This window comes from Dromiciops gliroides, chromosome 1 (assembly GCF_019393635.1).
Source record: "Dromiciops gliroides isolate mDroGli1 chromosome 1, mDroGli1.pri, whole genome shotgun sequence".
Taxonomy (NCBI): Eukaryota; Metazoa; Chordata; class Mammalia; order Microbiotheria; family Microbiotheriidae; genus Dromiciops; species Dromiciops gliroides.
The window spans coordinates 309,992,626-310,016,667 of NC_057861.1; the positions used below are offsets into that span (position 1 = coordinate 309,992,626).

At 36.5% G+C, this 24,042-nt stretch overlaps 1 pseudogene; it reads left to right on the plus strand.

The window, feature by feature from the left end:
• Positions 1 to 272: 272 nt before the first annotated feature.
• Positions 273 to 904, plus strand: LOC122736595 (annotated as a pseudogene).
• The last annotated feature ends 23,138 nt before the right edge of the window (positions 905 to 24,042 follow it).

Genomic DNA, 24,042 nt, shown 5'->3' on the forward strand with positions numbered 1-24,042 from the left:
GACAGCTTTCCTGGTCACTATCTTCCCCTCAGTGTTATCCTATGTCTACTTTGTATGGGTTTTGTATAATCATGTATATACACATGTGGTCGCCACTGTGTCATTTGAGGGCAGATACTGTTTCACTTTTGTCTTTGTATCTCCTGTGCCTAGTACAGAGCATGTCACTTAATAAATAATAATCAATTAATAAATGCTTACTGATTTATTAAAAATCTCCAAGATGGGTTCAGTCAGGCGGGGACTGAGATGCTTCTGGAAGAACCATCACAATGGCTGACCAAGGAGAACCCCAAGTGCAGTTCAAATTTGTATTAGTTGGTGATAGAGGTACTGGAAAACCTACCTTTGTAAAACATCACTTGACTCATGAATTTGAGAAGAAGTATGTAGCCACCTTGGGTGTTGAGGTGCATCCTCTTGTGCTCCATACTAACAGAGGGCCTATTAAATTCGACATAGAGAAATTTGGTGGTCTGAGAGATGGTTATTACATCCAAGCTCAGTGTGCCATTATAATGTAATTAATTAATAATTGTAATTAAACAAGAATGTAACTAAGTGGCATAGAGATCTGGTACGAGTATGTGAAAATATCCCAATAGTGTTGTGTGGCAACAAAGTGGATATTAAGGACAGAAAAGTCAAGGTGAAATCAATTGTCTTCCATAGGAAGAAGAATCTCCACTACTATGACATTTCAGCCAAAAGTAACTACGACTTTGAGAAGCCCTTCCTTTGGCTTGCTAGAAAACTTATTGGAGACCCTAATTTGCAGTTTGTTGCCATGCCTGCTCTTGCCCCTCCAGAGGTTGTCATGGACCCAGCACTGGAAGCACAATATGAACAGGACTTACAGATTTCTCAGACAACTGTGCTCCCCGATGAAGATAATGACCTGTAAGGGATTGAAGCTAGAGCCCAGCATCAGAGGTCTAGTTTTATAGGCAACTGTCCTGTGATGTCAGTGGTGTAACATGTTTGCTACTTTATTATATAGCTGAGCAGAACATGTGCTTAATCTTTGGGATGCTGAGTGAGATGAATGGGCTTTGGAGTGAATGTGGCAGTTTAAAAAAATATAATTCATATTTTAGACCTGCATATTTAGCTGTTTTGGACTGCAATTATGTCCCCTTGAGTTTCAAATAAGACTGCTGCAGTCCCATCACAGTATTCAGTGATGAACCTTGTTTGTTACTGTCATTTCCATTCCTTTTTCATTTAGATCATCATAAAGTTGTATTTCTAATATCTAAAAAAAAAAATTTCCAAGATGTCCCATTGAAAAAGAATCTAGGGGCAGCTAGGAGGTGCAGTGGATAAAGCACTGGCCCTGGATTCAGGAGGACCTGGGTTCAAATATGGTCTCAGACACTCGACACTTACTAGCTGTGTGACCTTGGGCAAGTCACTTAACCTTCATTGCCCCCCACCCCCAAATAAACAAAAAGGAATCTAAAAATCATCCAAACCCATTTATTTATTTTACAGATGTACAAGTAGGTGACATTACTTGCCCAAACTCGTATAGCTACATAGTGGTGGAAAGAGGCCTAGAATGATAACAATAGGTAGAATTTATATGTCTGAGGCTATGTTTGAACTCAGATCTTCCTGATTTCAGGGCCAACACTATATCCAATGAGACCTAGCAGTCTCAAACTAGAATCTATAATGCAGTTCTCCTGATTCCTAGACTAGTGGCTTACCCACCGTGGCAAATTGCATATACTGTGAAATTTGTGGTGTTATCATGGCCTTTAATACATAAGACAACTCTTGTTACCCTGTGACATTTCTAGAAAAACTGAAGTCTACTGTTTTCTGTCTGGATAGAAAGGATGGTGCTTACCCCTTGTTCCACTTAGTTAATAGAACAAATGCCCCTGATGCCAGAAATAGAACTGGGCAGAAATTGAAGCAATGAAAATTTGAGTTCAAAGTGATGAAAACTCTCTTAACAATTACAGGTGTCTGAGTGGAATGCACTGCCATGAGAGATGATGGATCCCCCTCTCAATAATAGCTCACATTTGTGCAGCTATTAAAGTATGCAAACACTTTACATCATCTCATTTGATCCTCACATGCTCATTATTATTATACACATTTTTTTAGGAAAGTGGAGCTCAGAGAAGTGAGCTGATTTGCCCATGATCTCACAGTTAATAATTGCCTGACACAAGTTTTGACTTTATGTCTCCTTGGCTCCAGGTCCAGTGGTCTATTTCCTATGGCATATGGCTTCACATGGCCATGTGTTCTTCAAGCAACGTCTGGATGACCTGTTTTTAGAGATAGCGTGAAGCAGATTCAGAGGCAAGCATGAACTGAACTGGATGGCCATAGAGGCCCTTAACAATTCTAAAATTTGTGGTTTTCTGCAAACTCAAGTGGGGGACAAATTGAAAGAAGAACAAAGTAAACCTGAGTATTCTTCTTGCCCAATTTCCATGATTATTTTTTGTCACATGACTGGCAGCAAGCCAGTTTTCTAAGCTGTTCTATTGGCCCAGAAGTCTCCTAATGATCTCCGGAAGAAGTTTAAATGGATGGACCAAATTTTGACCTCAGTCAGTCCTTGGAAGTCATTTGCAGTGATGTCAGATGACAGTGCTAGTGACAAGGTGGCTGGGTACTGCCTTTACTGAAAAGCCCCAAGCTCTCCCATATAAGACAAAGACACCAAGTCTTCAGAGGAAAGACAGCTTAGCTTCTCCATCTTCCTTCATTTTGGCAGTGCTTCTCACAATAGTACCCAGACATCAGTACCACCAGGGCCTTAATTTACTGCAGAGATACAGACAAATGAACAGGTTTAAAGGACTATTGTTGGAGCAGTGCTCAAGTACATCTGAGTGGTTTTATTTTTTACGTTCTATTTTAACTCAGGGAGCAATGTACCGGGTGCTATGGTGATAGGTATAATAGAAACGCATGGATGAGTCTGATTGTCAAAGTGAGTATGACTACGGTATATTTTGTACATGCTAAACTATTATGACCATGGTGAATATTACATCACAACTTTTATTTAGTTTGGTTAGCTAACCTTGCAGAGCTCACCATGCCATATGAATGAGCAGAAAATATAGATACTGGGCAAAGTCTATTTTTTTCATTCCTCTAATTTCACAGAACTAGAAAGTAAGTTAGAGTCCATCATCTAATCCAACCTGCTCATTTTGCAGATTGGAAAACTGAGGCCCTTTTAGGTGGAATAATATGCTGAAAGGTTCTATACAATAGTTAATAGGTATCAGAGCAAGTTTTCAAATTCTTCTAGTATCCTTTCCACTATACCATCTATCTGCCTGATTCTTTATGTGACCTCCAAAATCTGGTATGAAATACTGCAAGGTATATTTAATATGAATTTAAGCTTCTTGAGGTCAGGGACTGTTATATTTATTAATCTTTATTATTTCATTTAAAACACTCAAAAGTGTTTAGAACTTTGTAGATATTTAATACTTGATGAATTTAATTTGATTTAATTATCTCACAAGGTATGTGAAATTCTCTGAACTAAAAAAAATATAATTCATTTACATTTCATAAAGAATTTCTGTGGCATGGAGCCTTTTTGGCTGCTAGACTGTGATGGAGGAAAAACTACCAGGTTTCCTACTGGTTCATATCTTAGGAGTACAAAAAATTATAACATGATGGGTTTCTCTAAAGACAAAAAAATCGGCAGGGTTGGGATGGGGAGGAATGCTGGAAGAAAGAGAGGCATATCAAATGAAGAATAATAATTTATTCTAATTTTTAAAAGGCTGGTAATTACTGCTCTATCATATAGTATTATATGAGACAATGTGAATAAGCCAAGGGGGATGGAGCATGACTGCTTGGTGTTGATTGGGAAGTTAGCAATAATCCTCAGTTAAGGATAAGGAGAGGAACTTCCTGGTGGAATACAGAAGAAGATTTGTCCTTTGGGACAGTTTTAGTGAAAACCAAATCTATAAACTTATTTGTCATCTCATAACAATATTTTTGTGATGAGATTTGGCCTTGCCTCTGGGTTTGGATAGCAATTTATGATGCTCTCATGTCTCACATGAAAGGTTTTAGCTGGATAAACAATCTGTTTATGGTTGCAATGGAGAAATAGAAAAGTTTAAATGTTTCTTCTGTTTATGCTCCCTTTCTACAAAGTGTCTTAGTTTGTGAAGTCTCCAGTTGGCATTTGAATGGTAATGGGGCATGCACTGAACTTGGTTTTACCTGAGACTTTCCTGAAGGGCCATAAGTATTGTACAATTGAATGCCATAAATGAACCGATCTTTTTGAGTACTATAGTATGGGCCCAGTGAGGCATAGTATCAATAATACAGCCAGTTCAGGGTCACTAATTTTCATGGAGATTTATCTCTCAGAAATGTGAAGGATGCCATGATTGATTAGATTTTGGTCAGTTGCTGACATTAAACATTAATTGACCTCAGGTTCACTGAGAGCCATCTTTTTAGACTACATCAATCAGTTAAGCAAGCAAGCAAATAAGTAAGCTATGAGCAATCAAACATTGAGCCTTCACTTGTCATACCATGGGAACTAACTTTACTGACTAGTCTGATGGGAAATTGTAGAAATGTTTTTTATAAAGACTACTATTTAACAGAGCCTGGGGATATGAAGACAAGCTTTAAAGGTCTTTTACTTCAGGGGGATTATATTTACACACACACACACACACACACACACACACACACACAGGCACATAATATACCCACGCAAAATGGCACAATGGAGAGGGGGAAATTCTGATTAGTTGATTTAACATCTGGTTGTTTTTAAAAGAACAGTTGTGCTCACATGCCCCATACCCTGACATCCAAAAACAAAAACAAAGAAAAAAAAACACACAAAACTCCTAAGACAGTGATTTGAATCTTTCTTTTCTTGAAAACTATTCTGCATACAGGAAATACTTTTTCATCTACCTAGAGGTTGCACACCATGATGATCTGGATAGACCATTAGAAAGACTAACATGACTGATTTTTTGCTGTTTTTCAATCCAACTGCTTCATTCTGCAGGCACAACCTAATTTCTAATTTCCTATTTTAAGGCATCTGCAATATCCTAGGTCAAACTTAGGTGAAAATAGTGAATACTTTGAAACAATTAATTGGCCCATTGGTATTGCATTAATTTTTCAAAGTGGTTGTGGGAGTTATAATTCCTGTTACTCCCATTCTAGTTCAAATCCCATTAGCTTTTACCCATATTAGTACAATATCCTTCTCACTAGACTTTCTTCCTCCAATATTTCCCTTTAGAATCCATACTTCACATGACTGCCAAATTTGCCTTCCTAATGCACATTAATAATATTTTACTGCATGAAAACCTTCAATGACTTTCAATTTCCTACTAAATCAAATTTAAATTCCTTAGCCTGGCATTTAAGGATTTCCACAACTTGGGTCCAATCTTTTTCTGTCTTGTATCTCATGTTGTATGCTATGTTCTAGTCAAAATCATTTACTTGTTATCTCCTGCACAAGTCTTGTGCTTTCCTGAATTTATGCATTTGCTAAAATTTTCCTTGAGCCTTGAATGGTGCTCATACCATTCTCATACCTCCTTTTTCCACCTCTCTCTATATTTGAAAAAATAATACCCATGTTACCTCAAACCCCAGCTCAAATGCCACTAATTTATCCAACTTTTCCAGATGACTGATCTCTGAGGTCAGCTAGAAATTAATTCTCCTTTTTATGAAGGGGAACTTTTATAGCACCTTGTGGATGTCCCCTTTACACACTTACTATTTTTGTTTTTTATTGTGATTATTTTTACATGTCTTATCTTCCATATTGGATTATAAAATATTTGAGGGATGATATCATATCAATTCTCTTCACATACCTCTGTAATAGTGCAGTACCTTACACATAGGTATCACTTGATAAATGTTTTGTTGATCGAGCAAATGAATGAAATAGTGAAAGCTTCTTAATTGGTTCTTATTGAATCATAACTAATTTGTCTTTTAAAGAAAATGAATTTTGTTAATGGCTTTTCTTTTTATATCCTATTTGTTTCTGCAGAAATAAAACCCAATGAAACCAAACCTTTCTTCCTGCAGACTGAGTTCTCTTTTATAACAATGCAAAATATTAAACAAAATTACTGCATTTGGTACCACATTTAAAAATGTATACAACTTTTATCTTTGTTAGTTCTCCATCTCTTTCCTGTGAAGGAGACATGTTTCATTATTTGTTTTCAAGTACCATTGTTTTTTATTTTACTTGCTAAGAATTAAACATTCTTTTGAGTGATCTGTTCATATATTATATTTATTTTTATAGTTATTGTAAATATTCATTATTATAGTCATTGTGTACATTCATCATTGTACTCATTGTGTATATTGCTCTTTTAGTTCTGCTTATTTCATTCCATATTGGTGTATACACCTTCTCTTCCCTGAATTTCTCATTTTTTTTACTGTACAAAAATATCTATTATATACATTTACCATAGTTATTTCAGCCACTTCCCAAACAATGGGCATTCACTTTGTCAGTTCTTTTCAATTACATATAAAGAGTGTGCCTATGAATACTTTGGTATATATTGAACTTTTGTTTCTGTCTTTGACTTTCTTGGGGGTATATCCTGTACCTAGTAGTAAGATCATTTAATAAAATAATATAGACAGTTTAGTCACTTTTTTGTGTAATTTCAGTATGATAATGAAAATGCTTGAGCAGTTCCAAGTCCTACCAGCAGTGTATTAGAACACTTTTGTCCTCAAACTCCTTCAATATTGTTTCCATTTTTGGTCTTCGTTCATAATCTTCAAGGGGCAAGGTGGCCCTCAGAGCTGATTTAATTCCATTTTTTTATTAATAGTGATTTCAACCATGTTTTCAATTGGTCATTTACAATTTGCAATTCTTTTGAAAACTGTTTGGTCATATCTTTGGACTACTTGATTGATTACATAACTAATTTTTCCTACCTTTCTTTTAACAAACATTGTAGTTCCATCTGAGACAAACGATAGAGGTAAAAAAAATTAAGTTGTATTTGTAAATGGCACAACTTTCAGCGTGGTCAGTTTGTAAAGCAGCATACTTGACAACAAACTAGAAGTAGTCTTCAATCATATTATAGAGATGAACTCTTGTAATGAGTTTGATGGGAAATTATTATAGCAATGTTTCATAGAACCATTCTATCAAGTATTTGTGGAGACCCAGCCCTGATTTCCAGTTTACATATGTGATCAAAGAAAATATTGGGACTTCACCTACCCAGAGAACTGTTTTTACTTTCTCCTTTGCTTTGGAGGAAGAATGTGACTGTCAAAGCTTCCTCAAATGCCAAAAACAACAACAGCTTATAATGAAACAATCATATAAATGATCTTCTTTTCCCTCTTGTGTTTCTAGACTTTTGAATCCTCCATTTGAACATAACTGTCTTCTCCCCCACTTTTTTGCTACATTGGATTTCTTCTTATATTTTATGAATTCCATCCTTTTAGTGCAGAATGTTATTTCATAGTCTCTGGCTTAGGCTGAATGATTTCCATTGCTGCTCCCTATATTGTGCTTTTGAGAGAGCTTTCTACATTAAAATTCCTTAAGATAAACATTTAATCAAAGAAGGTAACATATATTTAAGGGTGATTTGATAGGTCAGCTAAGGGGGGAAATGCAGGTATGAAGTTCTTTCTGAAATCATGCCTTAATTTATAAATGTGGGCTTACATATTTATATTTCAAGAATGCATGTCACTTTCAGAAGGTTTGGATGGCATAAGCTATAATTCATTTTGGTCTTCTGGAAGAAATGAGATAGAATTATTTATGTGCATGGAGTACTTTTGTGATACATGTAAGTGGTAGGGGCTGAAATATTTTGTGATCTCTCATCTATAATAATTCACATGAGCAAAAATACGTTTCTTGTATACAGACTATATATTTAGCAATAATATATACTATTCTCTCTCCCTCTTTTTTCCTCTTCTTGTCTTTCCTTGTTCTCTCTCTCTCTCTCTCTCTCTCTCTCTCTCTCTCTCTCTTCAACACCTAGACCAATTTTCAATTTGAAAAAACCCCCAACAACTTTGACAACACAACAGAGTACACACATGAGAATCTAACATACCAAGATTTTAATACCAACATACCAAGTTTTTAAGAGTTTAGGACATATTATATTTTCCATTTCAAGGTCTGTTCTGGAAGCAACTATTACCATAGCACATCGATTTCTTTATAACAGTAACAATGGACATATTATACAAGATATATTTTCCCCTAGAGTCTTATTTCCATGGGTATGGGAAAGGATGCACGAAAAGGAATTGCATGGTTTTGCTTAGTTGTAACGCTTGAAGAGTATCCAAAACAGGCACATTCTCTATAATGCTGTACCAACCTTGTTACAAAATACGGGTCAATCAAACCCAACCATGATATTACAAAACCCCACTATGACGGCATTCAATTTACATGAAATTAAAATGATAGCATCACTACTCTGAAACTGCCTTTCATTTAAATATCTTTTGGCTAAAATAATATTTTTTCAGAGCTTACTGACGTTTTATGGGGTATGTTCGTTCATTAAAATTTTAACTTGTAATTCCTTTGCATAGAATTTTTAACTTTACACAATGATCTGCTTTCATTTACAGTCTAAGTAGTCAGCTTTGTTTCTATTTGTGAAAAGGTTTAAATTTCAACAAAAGCCCTAATTACTCATTTTATTTCAGGAACACATCTATTGGATAAAGTGAGGCACACTTGCATTGGCCAAAGGACATTTCAACAAGTGGAAAAATTTAAATGAATTATTCTGTAATGTCATGAAGGAGGTTTCTAAGTGATGTGGTGGCTAGAGTATGGGCCTGGAGTCAGGAAGACCCTAAATTCAAATCTGGCCTCTGACACTTACTAGCTATGTGACCCTGGAAAAGTCACTTAACCTCTATTTTCCTCCATCTATTGGGGAAGAAAATGGCAAACCAATCCAGTATCTTTGCCAATAAAACCCTATGGACAATGCTGGTGTACTATGCTCCACAGGGTCACAAAGAATTGTAAAACGATAATGTTGTGATGCAGGGGTAAAGGTCAATCTCAAGGCTAGAAATTTCCACTGTCCAGGGATTTTGATCTGTGATCTCTTAACTAGGTAAACAGGTTTACCTAATGTTTACAGAGATTTGGCAGAATCAAGAAGGTGAGGGGAGTATTTGGCAATATTTTGGTTAGTAGGGGTGGTAGCTGATGGAGAAAGCCCTTGGCTTGAAATAATGATGCAAGAATTTTAATTCTTGTTCTCCCCTTGACTCTTTGTATGACATCAGTAAATCATTTAATCTTTCTGTGTCTCAGTTTTGTCATCTATAAAACATGAAAAAAATAAATTTAAAATATAACTTACCACACTTGATTGTTTTGAGGAGAAAATGAATTAATTGAAGTACTTAGTAAATACTATTAGGTTGCAATTATAGAATTAGAGACCTGAACTTCCATAGAGTATAAAATAAGGATCTTTGAGAGAAAAGGTTACATACACAAAAAGCAATAGCTCATATTTTCTTCCAGGAAACACTGAAAAAAAATCTCAGTACATTTGTCTATTATAGTGACAGAAGTTAGTGATGGTCCAAGAAAATGACACCAAGAAAAATCATAATTTGCAGTCAACAAGCATTTATTATGTGTCATTGTGTGCCAAGCACACAAGATCAAATGATTTTAGTGGTCTTTCATTAGAGAGTTTCCATAGATTTGAAATACATGCTGACAACTAAACCATGTTCTGTAGAAACATATTTTAATCGGTTATCTAGGGCAAACAATCCAAATTCAGTGTCTATGTAAGCAACAAGGAAAAAGAGCTATAAGAATATTTGTTGAATTAGGTCTTGTGTATATACCAATGATCTCTAAAGAAGGTCATATAGCTACATGGCCATAGGGTGGGGGCTAGGGCTAAGGAATGATCCCAATGAGGCTATGGCTTTACTCTAATTTATGGCTTCTTAATCTGATGTCCATGTACTTGTTTTTAGTTAATATTTTGATATATATTTAAAATAATTAATTTTCTTTGCAATCCTAACTACTTTCTTTCATGCATTTAAAATCATTATCATTATCATGAGAATGACAGAATTCACCAGACTCCCAAAGAGGTCCATCTCACACCTTGCTTAAGGTGACTGTGCTCAATCACTATGAAGTTAGGGAAAGAGAGGTGGGCATATTCTTATATATACCCTAGCTTTTGGAAGAGTAGATTTCTGAGTTCAGAGGAAGGGCAAACAAGTCAACACACATTTTGTAGAGGAAATTGGACCAGGAGGGATAGAAAGTTCTTGAGAATTAAATTTTGATTAAACTTTTTCTTGAGAATTAGATTTTGATGACAGAGGAATAATTGCAAAGGGAAATAAATGGCTGAATAAATAATAGGAAATACATATATGGTTAAAGAGATGAATAAAAATGGGTCCACCAGCAAAATTCTTCCAAAGAAGATGGAAAGGAGAGCCAGTAATGGAACAGGCATAAAAATAAGAGACATGACGTATCAGAAGAAGAGTGTTAGATGTACTCAAGTTGAGAATAAACTTAGATTGGCAAGAAAAGCCAAGAACTAATAAAAGTGAGTTTGAATATAATTTTCAGGGGGGAAAAGAGGTGAATCAAGGAAGGGCCAAAATTACTGTTCAGGGTGGACGGGAAGAAGATAACAGATCACACAGAGCATACAGAATTAATTACTCATCTCTTATTTTAATTCTATGTATTTTTTTCTGCCAAGAATGACTTTTGGGCTGGAAAATATAAAACAAAAATGGGTAATAGGGAATTGATACAGAAGATAGAGAGTTAGTAATATATTATGTAGCTGTCTTTGACAAATGTAAATAACTGGCCTGAAATTAACTATATCCCAGGGTACTGAAAGAACTGGAAGATGTGATAACTGATATACTGTGAGAGACCTTTGCAAGACTTGAAAATAGAAGAGATGTGGCAGGACTTGGAGATGGGCCAATATTGGGCTGATTTTCAAAGAGGAGGAAGGTGTAGAGTTTGCAGACTAAATACCAGTGAATATTATGATTCATGTGCCATCTAAATCCAATAATGAGTATAAAAACAGCAACATTTCTGTGGTACTTACTATGTACCAGGCCCTGTCCTAAATGCCTTACAATGATTAACTCATTGATCTTCACAACAGAACTGGAAAGTAGGTGTTATTATTATTCCCATTTTACAGATGAGGAAACCGAGGCAAACAGAGGTTAAGTGACTTGCTCAGGGTCATATAGTTAACAAGAGTGTGAATATGGATTTGAACTCATGTTTTTCTGACTCCAGGCCCAGCACTCTATCCATTGTGCCACCTAGATGGTAAATATGACAAATATGATGAACAGCAAGGTCCAAGGAAAGATGTTCCAACTATTTCCTCTAGCCTTCCTATAACTTGACATCCAACCATTAATGATCATTTTTTGCATTCAATTAGTTCTGAATCAACCTAATCATACTACCATTGAGCGTGAATGACATTGTGAAATGCTTGCTAAAAATCTAGGTAAGATAAATATGTGTATATATACATTTATAATAAATGTGTAAAATATATTAAAATGTAAAAGTAATAAATAAGTGAACCACACACCTTTATCTCCCAGCTTAGCAGGGATAGAACTAGGACCTGGATCTGTGATTTCATGAATGGCAACCCTGATATGAGTAAAAATCCCTCTCCATAGTTTCCTACATAGTTGCTTTATTGTTCAGTCATTTTAGTCATGTCTGACTCTTTGTGACCCCTTTATTTTGAGAGGAGGGGTGTTCTTGGCAAAGATACTAGAAAGGTTGGCCATTTCCCATTCCAGTTTATTTTACAGAAGAAGAAACTGAGGCAAACAGGGTTAAGTGACCTGCCCAGGGCCACACAGCAGTCAGCATATAAGGCCACATTTGAACTCAGAAAGGAGTCTTCCTGACTCGAGAAGGAGCACTCTATTCAATGTACCACCTAGATTCCCTAGAACATAGCTGCAACTATTCTTAAATCCTAGAGCACTGAGAGATTAAATAACTTTCCTAAGGTCACAAAACCAATTCATTTCAGAAGAGAGACTTGAACTCAGGTCTTCTTGGCTCTGAGGCCAATTCTCTATCCTCAAGTGGTTTTCAATTGTTCTCTACTAGTTTCAGTTGTGTATGTCTTGTCTATCCATTGAGATGATAGCTCCTCTATGGAAAGAACTACATCTTATTCTCCTTTTATACTCAGTAATTGGGTACTGTGAGATTAAAATTGGATATTAGATCATAAATCTACCTTACTTAACCTTTCCCTTAATTTATCTCCCAGACTAATAAATGGAAGAAACTTCTGGTTTTCTAGATAGAACTTTTATTGTATGGTAGTCACAAGGTGATGTTGATTAGAAGGATAGGAAAGTAGAAATACAATACAAATTGTCTTAAGTCTAGGCTTAGTCTATATTCTGTATAAAACTCACCAAAAGCGGAAGGCCACCTTTGGGGTGAGAGACCGAGTCAAGCATGTGCTGTTAACCGAGAGCCGGGCCGAGTCAAACTCTAGTCCGCATCTGTCTGTGCAGCGCAGCCAGGAGACCAGCGGAGCAGGAAAAAAAACCCACTTCCATTCTCTCCTTGCCTTTTAAGCTCGCACCCCAGAAGTCGAGTGCTCAGCAGGCAATCTGGCGTGCCGTCGCAGGCGGACTGGTGTGTGTAGCTCATGCTGTTGGTCTCCTCCCCAAAAGGGTGGTCCTAAAAAAAACCTGGCGTCTCTCCATTATCTAACCGACTGTTAAAACTTTTTACCACATTCCCCTCTTTTGTTCCTCAAGAAACAAAATATTTCCTTGACGGAACAGTAAAAATAATATAATAACTATTGCTAACTAATAATATGTGAACAACAATATAGAAAAGGAAGAGAGGAAAGTTTTGTCCAGAGGGGCGATTTTTTTTTTGTCCTCATGAACCGATGCTTTGTCATTAGTCTTGCAAAGGGAGAGCCTCTGCAGAGAGTACATGTTACAGATAGTGTATATTATAACAGAAAGGAGATAGTAAAAACTAATAAAGCAAAACAGTTCATATAAAGTCTCTGAGTTCTCTTGTCTTCTTGAAGTGGTAAGATGTCATCAGGAGGAAACTGGATTCTGGTCTGGAAAACTGGATTCTGGACTCTGGTCTGGATTCTGGTTTGGAAAAAACTGGATTCTGGACTCTGGTCTGGAAAGCTGGATTCTCTTCTTTAACTGTTTGAATTGCTGTATTTTTACTAAACCTTAGTATAGCATTGTCAATGATCAAATTAATAAATTCCATTTCAGTACAATGTAGACGCTCATCCATTACTTCTAGAGTAACCTCACTAGTTCCAAGCTCTTCAAGTGAGCTTCCCATTGTAGATTCAGTGAAAATGCCCTAATTATGCCCCTGGAATATCAGCTTTCAACATTTTCCTTCTATAGGCAAGAATTCTATGTTTTCTCCTCTCACTTGATCATTTTACTCAATCTGGAGCCAATTGTCTCCCTCCATGCCCCCACACATTTTATTTTATTTTTGAATTCTCTTCCTTTTTATTTCTCCCCATTTTCTTTTGTTATTTTCCCCCTTGCTTCCATTTGGTTGGATTGAGGGATATTTAGCTTCTGTGAAAATTACCTATGTCTGTGAAGAGTAGCTCACAAGCCACATCAATTGATAGTTTCCTAATCTGTAAAATGAGCTGGAGAAGGAAATGGCAGTATCTCTGCCAAAAAAACTCCAAATGGAGTCATGAATAATTTTACATGACTGAAACAACTGAACACCATCACCACCAACATGGAACAGGGGAAAAATTTAATATGTAGAGAGTTAATTGGGTGGCTTGCCATAATATTGGGGTTCAGAAAATAATGAGGGACCTCTAGGTCCAATACTTCCTCCTCTCCAAACTGCCTTTCTATATATTTCTCCCAGGCCAATAAGAAAGGAGTTTAACAGCCTCTTTTACACAAACGAATAAGGTTTTATTAATAGGAATAAAATACACAGCAAAGGTGAAATTAATAAAGTAAAAATCAAGGGAATAGGGAAAGAGGAAAATGTATAATTTCCCTGGCTCTAATAATAACCTATACAATCCCCAAACTTGTTTCCAGCTCAGCTAATAAATAGGGCTGGATTTAACTCACCACCAGGGGTCCATAATTTCCATGGGAGTCAGCAGCCAGTCTCTAGTCAGCTCTGAAGCCAGAGGGAGAGATAGTGTGCAAGCGTTTGAGAGAGTGTATCTGTGAGAGAGTGTGTTACTTCCTGTTGGGGTCCTCTTTTCTACATTTTCTCCTCTCCCAAAGGGGAGGTACTTCAAGTAATTTGGCTGAGATTGGTTCCTTGTTGATGACGCAGTCCACAGCCTCTGAGGTCACTCCTCAGGGTTGGTTGAATTTAGACTAAGGCCTGACAGGTTGCGCCAGGTGTGGCTCATGATCTAATCACCTCAAGTAGGTACTTAGTGTTTCTCATTCACACACCATTCAAACACTACTAAGTCAATCAATTCGGACCCCTGGGCATCTGCCAAATTCCGTTATTTTACCATAGAACTAAGCAATTGCAATAATTTGGCTGATATTTACTAGCAATGCTACTTTTTAGGGGGATCAGTAAAATAACTTATCTGATGAGTTGAGGGCATATAATGCAGAGAAAGGATAAATCAGAGGCAGCTCAATGGCACAGTGGGCACTTTGGGCCTAGGATCAAGAAGACAAGTTCAAACACTGCCTCTGACACTTAGTAGTTGTGTGACCCTCAGCAAATTCCTTAATTCTTGTCCATCCTAGTTTCCTCATTAATAGCAGTACCTACCTACCACAATTGTTGTGAGGAAAAAAATGAGATAATATTTATAAAATACATTGCAAACCTTAAAGAACCATATAAATGCTTCAACAACTAGATGGCACAGAAGATAAAACACTGACTCTGGAGAAATGAAAGCCTGAGTTCAAATCTCACTTCAGATGCTTACTAACTGTGTAACTCTGGACAAGTCACTTAACCCCAATTGCCCTCATCATCTGAGGCCATCTCTAGTCATTCTGAAGTATATTTTGCCACTGGACCCAGATGACTCTGGAGGAGAGAGTGAGATTGGTAACCTTCATATCCCTCCCTCACTTAAATCCAATTCAACAGAAGTCATGATATCTGTCATGATCCTCTTTGAAAATGAAGGACAGCGGCAGCTAGGTGGCACAGTGGATAGAGCATCGGTCCTAGATTCAGGAGGACTTGAGTTCAAATCCGACCTCAGACACTTAACAATTACTAGCTGTGTGATGCTAGGCAAGTGACTTAACCCCAATTGCCTCACCAAAAAAAAAAGAAGAAGAAGAAGAAGAAGAAGAAGAAGAAGAAGAAGAAGAAGAAGAAGAAGAAGAAGAAGAAGAAGAAGAAGAAGAAGGACAAACAACAACAACATAAATGTTAACTATTATTATCAGTAGGATGAGGGACAGATTGACAAGGTACTGCATTTTAGTGTGGTCATGCATATTACATGTTTGTAAGTTCATATATTTCTAGATAAGACATTCTAAGTTTGCAGCTCTTTAAGTAAAAAGTGCCTTATTACCTTTCAAGACCTTTTCTATCTCCATGTGTTAAGGTATCGTCAGAATCCCTTCACTGTCAGGGGATAGGGTGAAAATAAGAAAGGTATAAAGAAGGGTTTTTATTAGAAGTAATATGACCATTCATCTGTGAAGAAAGTCTATCTCTACAAAACAATAAAATCCAGGCCCTGAATCTAATGGAGGCAGTGGCGTGGAACAAGGAGAATTTTTTTCCTTTTTTTCCAAAGCTTCCCTGTGTTTTATTCAATAACACTTCAGGTTCATTATATTTGATTCATTGCTTTCAGTATGTGATGCTAATGCTTTCAGCAATCATTTGGAAAAGGAGGTAAAATTATGCCATAAAGAGATGACTCTACATCACAGGTGAGCCATTGGGTCTTCCCTACACTGAAGGGCTGGTCATGGGGAACAACACCTCAGTTCTACTAGGTTCTGGATATCTCTTGGCACAATGTGACTGTTCAAACTCCTGTCCTGAATTGATGATCATGTGCTTTAATAATTCTGTGCCTCATTGGTGTGGGTCTTCTCTTCACAGCTGCGGATCACAACACCTTCTATGTCTTTCCATTGTGTATGATTCTTGTTTATCTCTTTCAGCAAATCCTAGAAATCTTCCTTTACTTTTTTTCTTCATATTTTTTGGATTATCCACTTGTATTCTCCAACCGTTTTCTTTTACTTTCACTAGGTGACTGAGCCATCTCTTTTATCAGCTCTACCTCCTTGGTCATGTCCTTTATTCCCCTCAGAATCACAGGATAATCAATTTAGGGCTGGAAGTCATTTTGTTGTTGTTGTTATTGTTGTTGAGTTGTGTTCGATTCTTCATGATCCCATTTGGGATTTTCTTGGCAAAGATACTGGAGTGGTTTGCCATTTCCTTTTCCATTTCATTTCACAAATGAGGAAGCTGAAGCAAACAGGTTTAAGTGACTTGCATAGGGGTGCATAGCTAGTAAGTGCTTGAGACCAGATTTGAACCCAGGTCTTTCTGACTCCAGGCCCAATATCCATTGTGTCACCAACCAAAGTCACTTTAGAAGTCTAGTTTAATCTCCATTCCATCATTTTCCAGGGAGAAAAGAGGCTTAGAAAAGTTAAGTGACTTACCAAAGGTCACATAATAAATGACAAAGGCATGATTTGAATCCAAGTCTTCTGCTGCCAAATCAAATACTCTTTTCGCTATACTCTCCCCTTATATACAAATCCACGATACATCTGCTTTCTTCTTGTACCAAAGCCATTGTAAATAATATGGTATAACCTTACATGTAAAATGTGCCATTTAAGTTATCTGTAAATTTTTTCCTTCTGTAATAGTATTCCATAATTTATAACTATTGGTATAGCTGGGAGAATACTGAAAGCAGCTTGGCATCATTGAAAGCACTTAACAGTTTATCAAAGTGACCCAGCCTTTTTCTTTTCTTATTCAAGCCTGGGCCCTGCTCATTGTCTATAGTCAAAGTCTGAATTATGAATGAATAAATCAATTAACCAGTGAACATTTATTAAATTCCTATTATGTGCCAGGCACCATTACATCTTGGGGTTGTAAATACTTTCTTAGAAAATCTCTGCTCTCAAAGAGTTTATATTCTTACATAGGAGAGAAATAATGCACATATATGTAGAATAACTATATGTAGAATAAATCAGACTCAAAGTCAGAGTCACTAAAAACTTATTAAGTACCTACTACATGCCAGGCACTGTGCTAAACACTAGGGATAGAAAGAAAAGCATAAGACAATTGCTGCCTTCAAGAATCTCACAATCTAATGAAGGAGGACACCACAGAAAAAGAAACTGGGAGGCAGGAGGTTATCACGTGCTGGGCCATAATGAAGTCCAGCAGTCAGAATGGGAATGATCTGAAGTAATGAGAGTTTCAGAGTTGATTTTCTCTTTCAGATTGTTGAGTTTTGGGAGCTCATGAAATCAAGAACAATAGTGGGGTGGGAAATGAAAAGGTGATTTACCTGTGTGCCTTCCTTCAGTGGTCTCAATGGTCTTTAATGGATCTGGAAGGGACTTTCATGAGTCCAACCTTTATCCTCTCCAATGGGGGGGGGGGAGCGGGTAGGGTCCATAGGCACGGTTTTGATGAGAAAGTATGAGTTTCAGAGTTGATTTCAACTTGCCCAGTGATGAGTTTCTGATGACCTTCTGATGAAGGAAAGCAGCCAAGTGGGAAATGATGAGGTAAATTCACAGGATGCCCTCCTCAGACTGAGCTGGAGTGGAGGAATAGGTCATATAAATTGTAGAGATTAAAGAATTGGGAAGTTAGGGTAATAAAGGAAGCACTAACATGAATGCTGACATTTTCCAATATCAGAATATGAATTGACAAAGAAAAGAAAGCAATGAGTTAAGTGCTAAATTCCTTGAGAAAGAAGGGGACATGACCTGGGGTTGATAGACAATAATCAAAATGATCTGTTTAGGGTGAACAATTTTTATAGTGAACTTCAAAAGAAGGAAAGGATACCAAGTGATGTTGGGAAAGGAAACATCTGGAAGTACCAATGAACAACAAAGAGCAATAAGAATTCCCTTCAGAAGTGGTGTGTCAGGGTTTCTGAGAGAAGATACAGCCAGTTTGGGAGAGGATTGTCAAGGATACAATATCATCTTGGGAAAAGAATGAATCTCAATAGATCAAAAGAATATGCTAGCAAGTGATCCAGAATGAGAAGAAATTTTTTTAATTATAGAATGAAAATTCCAGAGGGCACAATGGAAGGGGTAGGTAAATTTGGAGTGGGGCATGGTTGAAAGGTTGAGGAGGATGAAGGTGAGAGAACCAAAAATGATAGTTAGGTATGATTTAATCTTTTTTTTTTTTTTTTGCAGGGCAATGTGGGTTAAGTGACTTGACTTGCCCAGGGTCACACAGCTAGTGTCAAATGTCTAAGGCCAGATTTGAACTCAGGTCCTCCTGAATCTAGAGCCGGTGCTTTATCCACTGTGCCACCTAGCTGCCCCCTTGATTTAATCTTAAATATCAAGGGAGAGAGGACTGGGCACAATACCAGGTGATGGGAGTTTTCTAGGCAAAATATATAAAATGAGAAGGAGAAGGAAATGGCAAACCAATACAATATCTTTGCCAAGAAAACCCTGAAGAGTTGGACATGATTGAAAAATGACTGAACAAAAATTAGGTACCAGATGAATTGGAGTGTTTGTAGTCTTCATAGGGTGGTGTTATGAGGTAAGGACTAAGGGCCATGGACCTTGATCACCCCTTGTTCTGGTTTGGGGGCAGGGGATGAAGTGTGGTGTCATGGACAGATAGATGATAGATAGATAGATAGATAGATAGATCGATAGATAGATAGATAGATAGATAGATAGATAGATAAATTTAGTAGATTATCTAAGTGAAGAACATAATCTAGGTGATGTACATACTTCATATGCTTTGTTTTTTCTATGGTGAAAGACTAAGATAATCTCTTTAGTGCCTTTAAATGTCATTTATGAGACCTTATTTTATTCAAATCAATTAGCACAAGGTCATCGTCAAACATGAGCATCTGAAAATCCTCTTTGTTGATTAAACAAAAGAAAAAAAAACCCTTTCTTATGTTTGGACTTTGTGCAGTAATTACACTTTGTAATCTTCCATGATACTGGTGAATGTATTTGGCAAGCATATATCTCCAGATTTTATATTTAGCTTGATGACATTCAGCAGATTCCTAAAACAAAATTATTTCCAAAGAAATGCAGATTTTTAAAAAATAAAAGTAAAGGGCAATCTGGAAGAAGAGAAGCAAAAGCCCAATAATATCATAAGAAAAAAATAAACTTGATACAAGCTAAACTTATTTATTTCACAGACAGGATTTATAGAGATGACTTAAGGAGTATAGAACTAAAAGGACATGCAAAAAACTCAAATACCCTAATCTAAGAATTAAATCAAGAAAACTGCTCATCTTCTATACCCCAAAGACAAAGGTCCAATTGAAAGAATCTACTGAATTTCTTCAGAAAAAAAATATTTGTGCTGCAAACTCTAAGACATATAGTAATTAAATTTTAAAATTCCAATGACAAAAACCAGATTCTACAAGCAACCAATAGAAAACTTTCAAGTATAAAGTAAAGGAAATTCAATTAATACAAGACAATTCTGCACCCACAAGAAACCACACAAGGTAATGGAATAACATGCTCTGAAGAACAAAATTGATTAAGAGGTATACCAAAGGGACCTGTCATACAAATTTTGAGACTATTGATGAAAAAAGATTGACATTCAATAAAAGAGAAGCATTTGAAACATTCCTACAAAAAAAGAAAGCAGACTTTAATGAATTATTTTCTTTGCAAATACCTCAGACTGTAGAAATACAAGAACATAAATAAACGCAGCTACAAGAGAAAACATAAGAAAACAAATTACTGCAGAAGAAAGAAAAACAAGCTAAAAAGAGAAAGCCACCAGTGATTTAAAAACAACAAATCATAATGATAAAGGGACCATTAAAAATTTTCTTTCTAAAAGTACACAAAGAGATACATATGAAAGTGGAACCTAAGTAGAAAAAATAATGGTGGAGAATCTGGATAAAATTTTTAATTACTGATTTGCAGGAAAATTGATTATTTCATTGTTCAGATATTGTCTTGATGGCAAGAAACCAGATTTGTATTTGCTTAGTTGTTATTTAGTTGTTTCAATTATCTCCAATTCATGACCCATTTGGGGTTTTCTTGGTAAAAGCTGGAGTGGTTTGCCATTCTTTCTCCAGCTCATTTTACGGATGAAGACATTGAGACATACAAGGTGCCCAGGGTCACACAGCTAGTAAATGTCTGAGGTCAGATTTTAACTCATGAAAATGAGTCTTCCTGACTTCAGGCCCAGCACTCTATTCATTGCACTACCTAGCTGAATTGCTTAGAGGTCCTACTAATTTAATGCTTAACTTAGGACTCCAGGTCGGGTTGATCTCAGAAAACTCCAGGGAATCCAAAGATTGATGTTAGGGAGTTCCAGTTAACTTCTAGTTTCTTGAGAAGTACATTTTAATTAATCTATGTGAAACTTAATCTATGTGCCTTATTTGGAAACTTACTGTGTATTAATCAATCAGATGCCTGTTTCATGGCTCCTTTATCTGAAATCTACATGTAACTCTTAGAGGCTGGGGGTAGACGGAACAAGCCACCCTTTATTTCAGCTCTCCTTTCTGCTGTATGATTTAATAAACTTCTTCCTAAACTTCTTCAGTTTGGGATTTTGTTCTCAAACCACAAGAAACAAGCTTGAAAATACATGGATTAACCCTCACAAAACCCTGCCTATTGGTAAAACAATGTTTTGGGGGACTAAACTGCAGAATTGGTGCATAAAAAAGAGAGGGAAGGAGGAAGGTAATAGTGGTACTATGATGTATCTCAATCAACTCAATGGTAAATAAGGAAGGGAAAATAACTTACATAATCTCTCAGGAATAATGGAGGCTATGGGTAAATGGGTGAGGTGGGAAGAGGAGAATTTAAAATGAGAAAAAGAAACAGGGGGTAATTTAGATTTAGTGATGGGAGATCCCACTGGTGAACTCTTCCAATGGCAGAAAGAGAGAAATTTCTGTAAATAGAGATGGAGATTTAACATTTCATATAATTTACAGGGATTTGGTGCTTAGAGAGATCACTAGCAATTGAAAGAGTATGGTGCCTTCATGGATAGCATCTTGCCTCATGAAAAGGGAAATCAGGGCTTCTGAGGGCAACTATCATCCAGAAGAGTGGAAAGGCATGAGTTCAGAGGTGGATTCTATGGCAAATGGATCAGAAAATGATCATGTGGATAAAAATTGATTTCACGATCAGTTTTTCAGGAAGATTTCTACCATGAAGTAATACTTTTACCCCTTTTTGTCTCCTGCAGGAAATGATACTTCTAAAATTAAGACACAACAGAGAAAAGGAGGGAGGGGACAAGTTCTGTAAGGCAATGAAATAGAAACTGTTTGGGATAGGAATTTCAAGGGGCAGGTAAGTGGTACAGTGGATAGAGCACCAGCCCTGGAGTCAGGAGAACCTGAGTTCAAATCTGAAATCAGACACTTGACACTTACTAGCTGTGTGACTCTGTGCAAGTCACTTAACACCAATTGCCTCACCAAAAAAAAAGGAGGAGGGGGAGAGATAGGGACTTCAAAATAAGTTCTTTAGAAACTTTATTTCCATGGGCATCAAAGAGACCAAAGATATAAAATATCTTCTTTAAAGAGAAAAAGGAAAAAGAATCTTATTTTAGAAAAATATAGAGACAAATGAAGGAAAATATATACTGAACTCATTACTTTAAATGCAAAAAGATGAAACAATCCAATAAAATGAGGGTGACTGACTAGATAGAAAAACAAAACTCTATGTTTTGTTATTTATAAGGAATAAACCTAAAAAGTCAAGATATACACAGAATAAGAATGAGAGACTGTAGAAAAATATACTATGCATCAGGTGAATTAAAAACAAACAAACAAGAATTACAATCATGTTATCATGCAAAGCACAGGCTGAAATTCACAACACAAATAGAGATAAACAAAGAAATTACATTATGCTGAAAGGAATCATAGACAACAAATCAATATTAAACTTCTGTGCTCAAAATGCTTCAGCATCTAAATTCATAAAAGAAAAATTAACTGAATAACAAGAAAAGATAGACAATATTATAATAGTATGAGAATTTAATATCATTCTCAGTTTTGTATAAATCTTAAAGAATGATAAACAGAAGGGAAAATATAGAATTGCAAAAATTCCTGGAAAAACTAGAGCTAAAATACTCTGGCATTTTTTTGAAATGGGATTACTGAAGGATAGGGGCATTTCTCAGCATCATATAAAACCTTTATCAAAGTTGACTATGTTTAGGGTACAGAGGTATTATAAATACATGCAAAATGCAGAAATAGTAAACACCTTCTACAGACTATAACTCAATATTAATTAATAATTATAGCAATCATTTCATATAGTACAAGAAGACACTAACTCAAATAGAAACAAAACAATGAAATCCTAAATAAAGAGTGGGTTATAGAATAAATCAGAAGAATCAGGGGAAAGCCAGGTGGCACAGTGGTTGATGCACCGGCCCTGGATTCAGGAGGACCTGAGTTCAGACACTTGACACTTACTAGCTGTGTGATTGCCCTGCCAAAAAACAAAAACAAACAAACAAAAAAGAATCAATAATTATTTAAAAAGTAAACTATAATGATTAAATAACATACCAAAATGTTGGGCATGCAGCTAATGTAATCCTCACAGGTGTAAGGAATTAATTGTGATTTGGGGTTTCCATGACTCCATCTTTGCTTCATTATGGTCAGACTGAAAAGATGTAATCTTGAAAAGCCTAAGAAAAGATGGGTGTGTACTTGAAGAGAAAATAGAACAAACAAAAGGAACTCTGATTAGATTTGTCATGTATATTAGGTGGGACTGAATAACACAAAGAACATTTATTGAGTCAAAGTATCCAATAGAGTACCTAAGACCCACCTAAGCATTCCCCATGCCCACATGGGCCTGGCCAAATTATAATGGGGATATCCCAGGGGATATGTTGAGCCAATTAGGAGACTCAGCATGGCTAAGAAGACCCTTCCTGAGGGAGAGAGAGGAAGGGGAAGAGAGAACTCTGAGAGGGATGGGAAGGAAGGTAGAGAGAAAGAGAGGAGCTGCTGGTGATTGACCTTTGGACTGAACCAGGAGAAACTGCACAGCTGATTCTCCCTCGAACTATAGATTCCAGGTGGTGGTGAGTTTGTGTTGTTGAAGTGAGGCTGACTCTTTAGGCCAGCTAAGCTTGAAGTAAGGGTTTGAGTCAGGTTTTGTTTGAACCAAGCTGTTCTCAGTAGCTAAGGAAGCAGAGCTTATTTGAGGTACCTAGGGGCCTTTTTAGCCTAGAGATTTATATTCTAACCATCTGGGAAGTGGAACATATTTTTCCCTTTCTCTATTCCCTTTCTCATTGTCCCTGGCACTATTAACTTCACTTGTGTTATAAATTTTGTTCCCATTAATAAAACCTGATTTGTTTGTGGACAAGAGGCTGTTAATCCCCTTACTTATCAGTCTGAGAGAAATAACTAAAGAAAAGGCAGTTTGGAAGAGAGGAAACTCTGGACCTAGAGGTCTCCCATTATTTTCTGAACCCCAATATTATGGCGAGCCACCCAATTAACTCTCCCCATACTGAATTTGGACCATACACAGGAAAATATATTCCTCTAAATATATATTAACAAAATACAAAAGGAGACAATTAAGGAACTGGATATGAGTTCAAAAATA